General features: G+C 36.7%; 2 pseudogenes; both read left to right on the top strand.

The window, feature by feature from the left end:
* The first annotated feature begins 674 nt into the window (after window positions 1-674).
* LOC105065452 (transmembrane 9 superfamily member 3 pseudogene) lies at window positions 675-1,695 on the top strand (annotated as a pseudogene).
* LOC141575691 (transmembrane 9 superfamily member 3 pseudogene) lies at window positions 1,295-1,848 on the top strand (annotated as a pseudogene).
* Window positions 1,849-12,999: the final 11,151 nt, after the last annotated feature.

Consider the following 12,999-nt stretch of genomic DNA (forward strand, 5'->3'; position numbering starts at 1 on the left):
AAGAATATTTAGCAAAACCATCTTTGAAACCACTATCCATTTCGGACTAGACTTACGTGTAAGTTTATATATGTAAATAAGTTTGTTTTAAAGACATAATATTATGAAATTGAATCATAATTACTTACTTTGGTCGCCATTAAAAATGGAGTTAAAATTTTTTTAATTGGTTAAACTTTTGGTTAAAATGGTTAAAAATCTTTTTCTACGTAACTAAACGGTTTCATACCAAATCAATCTTACCTGTCAGTGAAGAATTACTATTTATTCAATATTTGGTTAACCCTGTACCTCATCCAATGACTGTTCATGGAGTGTCAGGTACATTCTTAAACAGACTGATTCTGGTTCATAACCTGTACGTCGTGTTAGGATATTTTTAAGGCTGAAATCACAAATCTCAGGCTGTGTGTCAGGTTTCCTTGACACAGTCTCTCTAAGTGTTAGAAGAGTAAGAGAAATATTACGAGTGTTTGATTCTTCAATTTCAGTTTTCCAAAAAGGAACATTTCTGGAGGAGGCAGGGAGGCGCCGGAGGCTCCGGAGTGGGCGGCGGCTGGGCCCGGGCCCCCGCGCGTCTGTCTGCATCCCGTGGATGCGAATCGGCCACCGCGGCGGCAGCGGCGGAGGGGGAGGAGTCAAGGGGCGGGGGATGCGCGGGGGATGCGCGGGGGATGCGCCGGGGATGCGCGGGGGATGCGCGGGGGATGCGCGGGGGATGCGCCCGCTGCCGGGCGCTCCCGGCGTGGCTGATGCTGCTGCTGCTGCCCCGGGCCCCGGCGGGCGACCCAAGCACACATATCAAGATAAAGACGAAGTTGTCTTAACGGATGAATACTGTCGGGCCCTACCATAATCGCCAAGAGACATATAAGTGCTTTTCACTTCCCTTCTCAGTATCAGTCCTTACCATGACACTCTGGGAGAAGCGCTCCAAGGAGTTGAACTGGAATTTCGTGGTCTGGGTATTAAATTTAAAGGCGATGTGCTGCCAGCCACTGACTGTGAAATTGACTTAGATAAAGAAAAGAGAGATGCATGTGTGTACGCTGTCAAAAATCACTGCTGGTACCAGATGTACGCAGAGGACTTACCGATATGGGGGACTGTTGGTGAAGCACATGAAAATGGAGAAGATCATTATCTTCGGACCTATAAAAAACTTGAAATAGGTTTTAATGGAAATCGAATTGTTGGCGTTCATCTGACTAGTGAAGGAAAGGTGAAACTGGTTCCTAATACTAAAATCCAGATGTCATATTCAGTAAAATGGAAAAAGTCAGACGTATGATTTGTTATCCTTCCTCTAAATCTTGTTGGTACAATACTGGGCTGAAATCTGTCAGGTCAGCCTAACTCCCCTTGTGGTGTCAATGCTGTGCCTCGTCCCATACGGGAGAAAAAATGGTTCATGGAGCTGCCATTACTGTTTGCTTGGGAGGAACTTTACCTTTTGGCTCAATCTTTATTGAAATGCATTTCATCTTTATATCTTTCTGGGCATATAAAATCTATTCTGCCTATGGCTTCATGATGCTGGTGCTGGTCATCCTGTGCATTGTGACTGTGTGACCATCGTGTGCACATGCTTTCTACCAAATGCAGAGGACTGGAGGTGACAATGGACAAGTTTTCTCTCTGCTGCATCAGCTACAATTTATGTTTACATGCATTCCTTTTACTACTGGTTTTTTCAAAACAAAGGTGTATGGCTTATTTCAAACATCATTTTGCTTTGGATATATGGCGGTATTTAGCACAGCCTTGGGGATAATGTGTGGAGCAGCTGGTTACATGGGAACAAGTGCCTTTGTCCAAAAAAGCCATACTAATGTGAAAATTGACTAAAGACCCAAGAAAACCTGGAACTTTGGATCAGTTTTTCTCTCACAGGGGTGGAACTTGCACAGCAAAAATAAAAGCACAAGAAGAGATTTGGGCTATAACACTGGGTACTTTGTGGGTCTCTCTTTCGTGGATGGCTTAAAGTAACATTTATTTCCATTGATCCTAGGTTCTCACTGACTGCTTTCTCCAACTGTTCACAGCAAATGCTTGGATTGAATAGACCAGCTCTCTTCAGCAAAGAAGACAAATAGTTTATTTAAAGCATTTGTTCCAATAAAATAAATAGAGGGAAACTTGGATGCTAAAATTACATGAATAGAAGTCTTCCTGGCACTAGTGTTTATACGTTATTGAAAAATGATGTTCCAGAAAAGATCACTTTTTTTCTCTTTAGTTTTACTGCCATCGTCAACCTATTATGGGACATTTTTATATACTGAACTTGGGTTCTTTTTTGACCTTTTTTTTTTTTTTTTCCCGATTGGACTACATCCTTTTTTTTTTTTAAAAAAAAAGAGAATTTAAAAACATTAAATCCTGCATGTAATATATTTGCTGTCATCTTAGTTGGGCCAGCTTCCCACTTATTTATCTTAAAACTATCCAATTACATCTTAATTCCATCCAAAGAAGAAACAATTTGAAGATAGAGGTGTACGCTCTACAATGCAATTTACTGTGCAGTTAGAAAGCAAAGTGTTAAATGGAGAAGATATTTGTTTTTATTAAACATTTTGAGATTTAGATAAACTACATTTTAACTGAACGTCTAAAGTGATTATCTGCCCCCTCCCCTCAAGTTAGTCTTACATCTTTTTTGGGTTTGAATGAAGGTTTTACATAAGAAATTATTAAAAACAAGGGGGGTGGGTAATAAATGTATATAACGTTATGTAAAATGACTATAACTCAATTAAAAATGTTTAAAAAATAAAAATAAATGTATATAACATTAAATAACGTAATGTAGGTGTAGATTCCCAAATGCATTTGGATGTACAGGTTGACTATGGAGTCCTTCTTTCTGATGATAATTGGTGTAGAAATGTGTGAATTCGGGCGGCTTTTAGTATCTTGCCTACCCCTGCGTGAAACATTGGGGTTTTTTAAAATGTGTGTGTCATACTTCTTTTGGGAGCGGGGATTGTCTTATTCTGTTTTTTTTTTTTCTGAGACTCCTATGGGAGCTAAATTTGTAATTTAGAAACATTTAAGTTTGTTAATCCTGTCTGGAGCACTTAAGTCACATCTAAAGCATTACTGTTTTGGAGTGTTAAAATAAGATTTCCTGACCAAATTGTTTTGTGAAAATATGTGTGTTTGCAACCTGAAGATATCTTTTCAAAAGGCAGTATTACCGAATGCAACTTTAGTATACTGTAAGCTATGCTTTTCTAACACAGGGGACCCTCTCTTTTGAAATCCCCAAACTTGCTTACATCTAGATTATCCAGTACGGTCACAGAGTGAATGACAAGCCCTCTGAATGAAACTGTGGCACGAGGTCTGTTCAGGTTGGTGTGCCGTATAAAGTGGGGATGGGTAAAAGTGGTAAGCCTGCTACGGGATGAGCAAAAAAAGGTTACTAAAAAAAAAAGTGACATTTTCACATTAGTATTTCTCTTGACAACAAAGAGCTTTCTAGAAATATATATATATATTAAAATTCTCTTTTAGTCATATTTCTCTCACTTACTGCTTTAGTGTCAATGATCGTGTTCTCCAAGGTGGGCATCAGACAGATAAATTTTCATCGTGAATATTAAAAAAAGAAGCTTTCATTACCATTTTGATCCTATCAGCCTCATTTACTCTAGTTTCATTTCTGTTTATCTTGTTGAGTTCAGCTCAACATCAACAGACATGAAAAGAATGAATGAAAGAGTTCAACTTTTCCTCGGAGAAGCTTAAAAAAAGTGCTTTGTTAACTGTCCAGAAATAATCTACCTTATTCCTTGGTGTATAGAGAAGCAGTATCATTTAAGAAACACAGAAATCGCAACAATAGTAACAATAAATAAAACAGCCAAACTATCAGAAACTAGAAATTTGACTGAATTCACTGTTTTAAGCCGAATTGCTAAAGCAGTTTAACGCTCCGAATGTCCCACGTTCATGTGATTCCTGTCTTGTGCTGGCAAAGTGTTAAATCTCAAACCCACCACAGAGTTGTCAAGGCTTCCCCATCAAACTGTCCCCATTGACTTCCAGCATATTTTATGACTTCGTGGGATTGGACATCCAGCGGCCTTCAACTTGAAGGGAGCTTCTCAGACCTTTTCTGAACAATTTCAAACCAATCAACCCTTTCGTCCTTTTAAATTTCATCCATCACCAGTTTGCAGTCTCATTTCCTCCTTTTGTAAAAAGCAAGGTGATAGAGGAGCCACCATGACAAAGCCAGAGATCCATGAGCAACTCAAATCAAGTGAGTGGAGATTTTTAAGAAAGCCGGCAGCCGTCCGCTGAAATGCAAGGGAAGATAAGGTGCCTTCAGTGTGCTCAAAGCTGAGAAACTGTTCCAGGATTAATTTAAAGAAGTTATGTACATTCTCAACCTGACATGATGCAGTTTTTGGAAGTCAGAGAGTGTAAGGAAGTTATTTCCTGAAAATGAAAAAGCATGTTGTCTGCTTCAAATCTTTTCTTCTATTAATACAATTGTGTATGAAAATGACGGCATTTGTCAACTTAGCCCAGGAAATAGCTCCTTGCTCACTTCTTTATGTGGGAAGAGCAGCAATTTATGATGAATGAAGATAAGCCACACATATTTATAAACATTTGTATAAAATGCTATTAAAAAGCAAAAAGATATGGGTAGTTATAAACATCTAACAGAAATCTTTTAAAATATAATGCTAAAGGCAGTTGTAAAGGTTCAACACCAAGTCTTAAGAGAAATATAAAATATAACTTTAATGTATTAATTTAATAAATTTAATTATGTTTATAGCTATAAAATTAATCTTCTAAGTTTTCCATATGTTAATGTTAAGCCTGACCTAATTTAGATAAATCTCTACTGACATCTGACATTATTATTCCTCATTTTCAAGTAACATACCCTATGTTGCATCAGAATGTAAATAACTATCTAAATGTAGCAACAATTTATTTTTTTAATCACTAGATAATATGGAGTCTTAAATTCTTTCAAACAATGTATTATATCAACTCATATCCTAAACAGAAATCTATCAAGTTCATTCTAGCCTCTGATTTTATTTTTCACAGAAATATATAGAAAAATCATCTAATACAGAGGATTTTAAATTTCCATCTTAGACTTTCCCATAACTCAGATAAAATATTGTATATTTTTCTACTTCATAATTCAAAAACTTTATACAATATAATTGGATATTTATTGAAAGGAAAAAAATTAACACACTTATTCTCCATTCCCATTTCCCAAACCCATTTATCTATTTGTATTACTAACAATTTGTTTTATTAACTACTTAAATTATTATTTATAGTTCTTATGTTAGCTGCTTTAACAATAAATAATATATAATAATATTTTTCCTGTTCCATCAGCTTTTGGTATTCCCTTAAGTTCCAGACTCTCTGAAATGAATATATTTATTTTCTCATCCTTCCCTCAACTTTTTCTCAACTTCCCTAAATCTTTCACTTCCTAAATTCTATCATAGCTTTAATATAAAATTGTCATGGCTATTGTTAACAATTTAATTATCAAGACTACTGCCAAAACTATCTTAATATTTATGCTGTATTCCAAATGACAAGTGGTATATTTCCATTTTGTCAATAGACTGATTCTAGGGGTTAAAAACTCTAAAAATGTCAATCACTGCACACCCAAACACTCTGCTAAGATTGCATTTCTTTCTCTGTGGAAACCAAGGCATAACCCATATGTCAGTTTGAAGGAGAGTTTTCTTAGGATCAAGATTAAATTTCCTTAAGCCCCATCAGTAACTTCAAATTAAGATGCATTTAAATTTGCTTCCAAATGGTCCATCATTTCTGGTGTAGCTTTTGTGTTCCCTGAACTTTCTAATTGCCTTCCTTTCCTTTCATTTTTTTTGACTATGAATTAATTTGTTTACTATCTACATAAAACAATCTTAATGCCATCTTTCTTAATTCCATCTTCTATTGCAAGTTTTCTAATTTCTGCCTAGAGCCATTCCCTGCATCTCTTGTGTTCTCTTCACTAACTTGTCTTTTAAAATTTATTTTTAATTTTAACTTTTTTAAATTGAAGTATAGTCAGTTACAATGTGTCAGTCTCTGGTGTACAGCATAATGTCCCCGTCATACATACATACATATATTCATTTTCATATTCTTTCTCATTAAAGGTTATTACAAGACAAACTTGTCTTAGGTCCCCTCTCATTTTACCACACAGCTGTCACCACAGATCTTTCTTTACACTTTCAGATTAATCTCCCTGATTCCTGAGCCTCACATCTTCCTCCTACTCATTTCCCTTCTCTTATAAGTTTAGTGCATTCTCAATTAGCTTCTTCAGAAAAGAAAAACAGGATGTGTGTTTTTTGCAGATGAAATTCTCATTAGTTTGCATTCACATCTATTGGACGCTTCGTTTGTGTAAGACTTTTAAGTTCAAAATCAATTTCCTTGAAAGTATAAAGCCCTCTTTCTCTCTCAGTTTGAATGTAATTTTCATCTCCTTTCAGGCATTCCTTGTCATAGAATTTTATCACAATTCCAAAGATAGCTAAAATTTTTGATTAGGAAGAAAAAATAATTTTGATGTATATAATTGGAGTTCTGGCATGCTAGGAGGATCACATTAAATTCTGTTTCTCCAAACTTCCCATGCAACAATAAATTACACTTTCGTGACGCATCTCAAAGCAAAGTTTGCATGGAGTGTTGGGCGTCGCTAGAAGTAGCAGCTGAGTTTGGTCAGTTGGCAAGGACATGGCCAAGCTATACATAAATTATAAATTTATGTAAGAATAACTCATTCTATGCTGTGGCAAACCTCTGAGTTTTCAGAATGACGCAGGAAACAATGTGGGGTGCGAGAGGTTGGCCGTATCCCGGGTCTTGCTCGAGTCCCTGGGATGCACCCCTCTCCCCAACTGAAAGTCCTTGGCTTCACTCAGGAAAGAATTCAAGAGTGAGCCATAGTTGAGTAAAAGTAGATTGATTTAGAGAGATGTACACTCGAGTGGAGGCCGTCTCAGAAAGCGAGAGAGAGAGAGAGAGCACCTGTAAGGCGCCGTGCTGCTGGTTTTTATACGCCAACAAGTGAGAGGATTGTTCCAGCCACTCTGGGGAAGGGGCAGGGATTCCCAGGAACTGGGTCACCACCTTCTCCTTGGCCTTTCATGGTCGGCCTGGGAACTGTCATGGCGCCTGGCCCATCGTGTCACGCTAATCCATCACAGTGTGTGATGAAGCTCACGGTCCACTGGAGGTCAAGTCTCCTGCCACCTTGGGCCTCCAGGTCTATTGGGAGTTGACTTTTCCGCCATCCTGGTGCCAAGGGCTGTGTCATCCCTTTAGTGGCTGTGCCCTGCCCCCTTCCTTCTTGTCTCAAGATGGCCAACAGACACCTGCCTGCCTTCCTCTGGCAGTCTCACCTTCTCCACACGATCTTTCATTTTCCTTTCCCTTTCTGGGAGTGCCAGCTACATAGTGGCTTAGTAGCTATTTTCAATCTGAAGGAAAACATACCTTTCCTCAGTCCTAGGAGTATGTTTCTCATTATTTTCTGGTAATTTGTCAACCAGTGCCCGCTCCCACCACCATTGCTGTCACTGTTTTATCTTCCTCAGTTCCTGAAACTCCTGTCAGGTAAGAGTCTGGGACTTCTGGTGGACCCTTCAAGTCCCTCGTAATTTTTATTTATTTTTTATTTTCTCCTTTTCTTTCTAGCAGGTATTTTATATTTTTATCCTTGATTTGTGCTTTATAGCCAAGATTTTTACATCATTTTTATTATTCTTAACAATCTTTTTTTTTCAGATGAAAAATTTTCTCTTGCATACATTTGCTCTCTGTGTCACTCAAACTTTTATTTTTTTCAAGATCTATTTTTCTGTTTACTTTGGTCTTTTTCTTTCTATTTATTTTCTCTCCATATTGGGTAATCTCTAATTTTTTTGTCTGCTTATATTTGAGATTGGAGGATGAAGTTGATTTCTGTTTCTTCCATGTGAATAGATCTGTCAGAAACAGAATATTGACTTTTAGTTGTTGTGGAGTGTAGCTCCCATGTATCAGAAAAAGGAAGGCTTTGGTGGCAATATTCACATCAGAAGCTTTTTGGATAATCTTAGTTGCAATTCCTGTGGATATTGGTCTTCAAGTGACTTTGTGGAGGGGGAAGGTCAGGGTTGTGGAAGGGTCCAGCCTGGCTCTGAATCTGCGTAGACAGAACCCCCCCGCCCTATACACACACACAGTGTCAGGTCACGTCTTGTTTCCTCCTCTATGCTTGGTGCCATTGCTCATGGGGCCTCTCTGACAATTCTCTAGGAGGTCTGCTTACCTTACCCATTGGGACTTCTCACACTCCTTCAACTAGGAAGGACATAACACACCTTTGCTGGTATCCCTGTCCACAGTGGATAATCTGAATATAATTATAATGAAACATCAGACGAACTAAAATCAAAGAACATTCTACAAACTAATTGGCCAATACTCATCAAAAGCCAAAACCTGAGGGACTCTTCTAGATTAAAAATAATACATTTTAGACACATGACAACAAAAAGCAACCCATAATCCTGGATCGGGGGAAAAGATTAAGTATAAAAGACATTAGGACAAATGATAGTGGAGTGTGGACTTTGCATTGGATCGTAGTAGTATATCGATGTTAAATTTCTTGATTCCTAATTTTTATAGTTGTACAATTGTTTTTGAAAAGAACATTCGTGTTCTTAGGAAAAGCACAAAAAATATCTGGGGTGAAATGATATGGCATTTACAATGTATTTTTACAAGATTCAGGAGAATCAAAAACCAAATTAAAAAATGAAAACTTTGATGAATCTGGTAAGAGGATTAGAGTAGTTTCTGAAAACTTTTCTGTAAGTTTGAAATCATGCCAACACTTAAAGGTTCCAAAGAATTCTAGATCCCAGTAGGGTTTCTCATTCACTTTCATTGCAGATGGAAATTTAGATGTTGGCAGTAAATTCAAACACGAGGATAATTGTCTGATGAGCAAACAGAACACATCTATGGACCACAGAAAGCCCACACACCTCTGTTAGTGAAGGAAAACATTAGATGGATTTTAGAAGGATGATAACAAGCAAGGCTGATAAATTCAAACAACTTCCCTTCGTGCTCTGAATCACGTTGGCTTACTTGCGTGAGCTCTGGCTGTAACCTGATTTGTCCCGCGATCATGCGTATCCCTGTGGAAGCAGGCATCTTGCTTACATGCTTACTACCTTGGATTTTGTGAGCTGTGTCAGTTTAACATCACGTAAGGACCAAAAAATAAAAAAAAGACTGAAATAAGCACAAAGTTATTTTGACCTGAAAATGGCCACCTAACCTTTTATTACAGACCTAAAACAATATCTAATAGTGATAACTCTCTTATGCAGAGATAAATTTGATCTCCTCTATAGGATGCACAACCCACCTTCTGCTAAAAATAAGATTCCAAATTCCAAAATTACTCCCTTCTAGACGTGGCCAATTCTGTTTTCTCCATCCCCTCCTTAGGTGAATGTGACTGGCTCTCACACCCTGGCTTTCCAACTTCCAAAGTCTCACACCAATGCCGAGTCACTGTAAACTGTTCCTGCATTTCCCTCCTTTTCCCTTTGTCTTTCTGAATATGTCAATTATCCAACATACATAAATGTAAACAAATCTAAGAGATCAGTTTATGCAAATGCATATTTCAAGCTCAAATAATCTACACTACGTAAAAGCAAATTAGCTGCTTTCCAATGTCCAAATCCCCAAAATTATCAAGCATTCTCCTCACTCTGGGGCCTCTCGTTAAACCATTCCCTTCTTTAACCAGTCTGTACATTAATAAAGTATTTATTCTTTTTTATTTTTCTTTAAAGGCAGATTTAAAACCAAATCGTGTTCAGTATGACATCTCCATTGAGATATAATTTACATACTGTAAAATTCACCTGTGTAAATACACAATTCAGTGGATTTTAGTATGTTCATAGGGATGTGAAACCACCCCCACACTTTTGCGTTACAGCCATTTTGCAGCAGCCTCTTGTGTTACAGCCGTCCTGGTGGACGTGAGAGGCCACCTCCCTGAGGTTTTGAATTGTATTTCCCCGATGACTCAAGATGCTGAAAGTCTTTTCATGTGCTTATCTGCCGTTTTTATATTTTCTAAGTGTCCATTAAGATCCTCTGCTCATTTTCAAAGTGAATTATTTGTCTTTTTACGGCTTAGTTGTAAGAGTTCTTCATACATGTGTGATATAAGGCCCTTATCAAATATATAACTCGCACATTGTTTTTCCTATTCAGTGGCTTGTCTTTTGACTTTCTTGATAGTAGAACGTCCAGTACAAAAGGGTTTAATTTTGAAGTAGGTCCAACTTACGTATTCTTCTCTGTTCACCTGCGTCTCATGTTGGAATTAAAAAGCGTTTGCCTAATGCAAGGCCTGGGGGACAAATCTTATATTTTATTCTAAGGCTCTCATACTTTAAGCTTCTACATTTAGGTCTATAATCCAACATGTTAATTTTTGTGATTGTTATGAGGAAAGACTGCAACTTTATTCTTTGCATATAGATATCCAGTTATCTCAACACTATTTGTTGAAAAGATTCTTTTTTTCCTTTGAATTGTCCTGGCACCCAGGAATTTAAGGTTTTTTTTTTTCCTGGACTGTCAGTTCTGTTCCATCAATCTATATGTATATGCTTATAGCGGATATCTGCATTATTCTAGCTATGTGGCAAGTTCTGAAATCAGAAGATGTGAGTCTAACAAATTTGTTTTTTTTTCAATATTGTATTGGCTATTCTGAATTCCTTTCATTTCCATGTACGTTTAAGGATTAGATTATTAATTTCTGCACAACATCCAAATGGGATTTTTATTGGAATTACATTAAATCTGTTTATTAAACTGGCGAGTACAACCTACTGAAAAATTTTTTTAAATATTATAAATATATGAAATGAAATATATCACATTTGAATTTAGCAAAATAGATACAGGAAATGTATGCTGAAATCCTTATATGCTGATCTAAAAATATGGCAAGATAATATGGGATCATGGTTTGGAAGAGTAAATACTGTTAGGACATTAATTTTCTCCACCTTGATTTATTGATTCAGTAAAATCTCATTCAAAAATCCCAGGAAGATTGTTTATAGATATCCAAAAGCTGGTACTAAAATGGCTGTGGAAAGACACAGGTAGCCAAAACAACTCTGGGAAGAAAAAAGATGGTGAAGGACATACATCACTTGGTTTCAAGACTTACTATAAAGTGATAATTAAGACATTTAAGTCTTGGCAAAAAGATAGACACACAGATCAATGGACAGAACGGAGTGAACAAAAACAAACCCACACATGTACAGTCAACCGATTTTGACCAAGGTTCAAAGATTTTTCAATAGAGAAAGTTATTCTGTCAACAAATATTGCCCGAACAAAAAGATATGCACATGGAATTAAATAAGCTTTGACAATACATCACATTGTGTACAAAATTTAACTGTAAGTGGATCAGATTCCTTAATGTGCAGTGTATACATATATAACCCTTAGAAGGAAATGAGACAAAATCTGCTCACCTTTTGTATGAGTTTTCAGGTAAAATAAAAATTAAGTAAATAGCCTGATCAAACTACAGCCAAAAGATCTGAACAGATATCACACACACAATATATAAACAGCAATAAGTATATCGAAAGATGTTCAATATTGTTAGTCATTAGAGAAATCTAAGGTCCCAATGACATATCACTCCACATCTATCAGAGGAGACCAAAAAAAAAATCTTCAATACTAAATTCTAGAGAAAGTCTGAAGTAACAGGAACACTCATTTTATTGCTAGATTAAATTCAAAATGGTGCAGCCACTTCGGAAGATAGTTTGGAAATTTCTTGCAGAGTTAAACATACACCTGACATGAGCCCAGCCATTCTACTTTTATGAAAAATGTTCTGTTGTAACAGAAATTCCTATGATTTTTATATTCTCAATATATGATTTTACCTACCCATGGTTTGCCATATGTTTTCCAGTGATTTGCTTCAATATTTACAGCTCGTAAATGGGATCAGGACCAGAGAAAGCATGGCTTTGAGCGTTAGCACTTAATTTTAATCTTTGAGCACAAGGTGGTGTCTTTTGAGAGTTTTAAACAGTGGAGAAAAGTGATAAAAAGGGTGTCAGAGGGAGAGTCATTTAGCTTGGAAATGGAACAGATTAAAGAATATAGAGACAAAAAACGAGAACTTCAGGACATTCAGACCATGGGACTGCTTGAGTTTTTTAGGTCCTGATTCTTATTGTGATTTTTTAAATTTGAGGTTAATGCAATTTACTCACCTTAGGCTTTGTAGTTCCTTATTAGGCAAACAAACTTTCTGATTCACAAGAGAAAGCTCAATGTTGCCGAGAAAGCACATTGCTATGGCTTTTAGCAGACTTTTACCAAGTTTTGGGCAATCTCAGGAAAGTAAAAATTAGCAAACATACCAGAGAGGGAGTGAGTTAAGTAGAATTTCCGTGTGTGTTTCTGAAGGATTTATAAGATTTTGAGGATGGATCCTCTCAAAGGTAATATTTGTGAAAATGGTCATTTTTTTTCTTTCTGTTTGAAATATTAGCTTCTTAATAATGTGATACGCAAAGACCTCGACAGTAGTTAACATTTTCTGTTTTCTAATAATTTCACAGAAACAAATATTATTTATTTTCCTATTCTGGTCATATTAGCATGTTTTGAAAGATATGAATGAGAGAAGGGAGCACAGAAGCCAAATGTCAAAAAAAAAAAAAAAAAAAAGGAAAGAAAAAGAAAAATAGAGATAAGAAATGGATGCAATTTAGGAAGCTGGAAATTGTGTTCACGTAAGTTCACACGCCTATGAGAACTCTGTTCTGTTGATGATGGAGTGCACCTTCTGTAACTGCAGAAGCAACCACATTGAGGGGGAAATAAAAT

This window comes from Camelus bactrianus, chromosome 31, assembly GCF_048773025.1.
Source record: "Camelus bactrianus isolate YW-2024 breed Bactrian camel chromosome 31, ASM4877302v1, whole genome shotgun sequence".
In the NCBI taxonomy this organism is placed as follows: Eukaryota; Metazoa; Chordata; class Mammalia; order Artiodactyla; family Camelidae; genus Camelus; species Camelus bactrianus.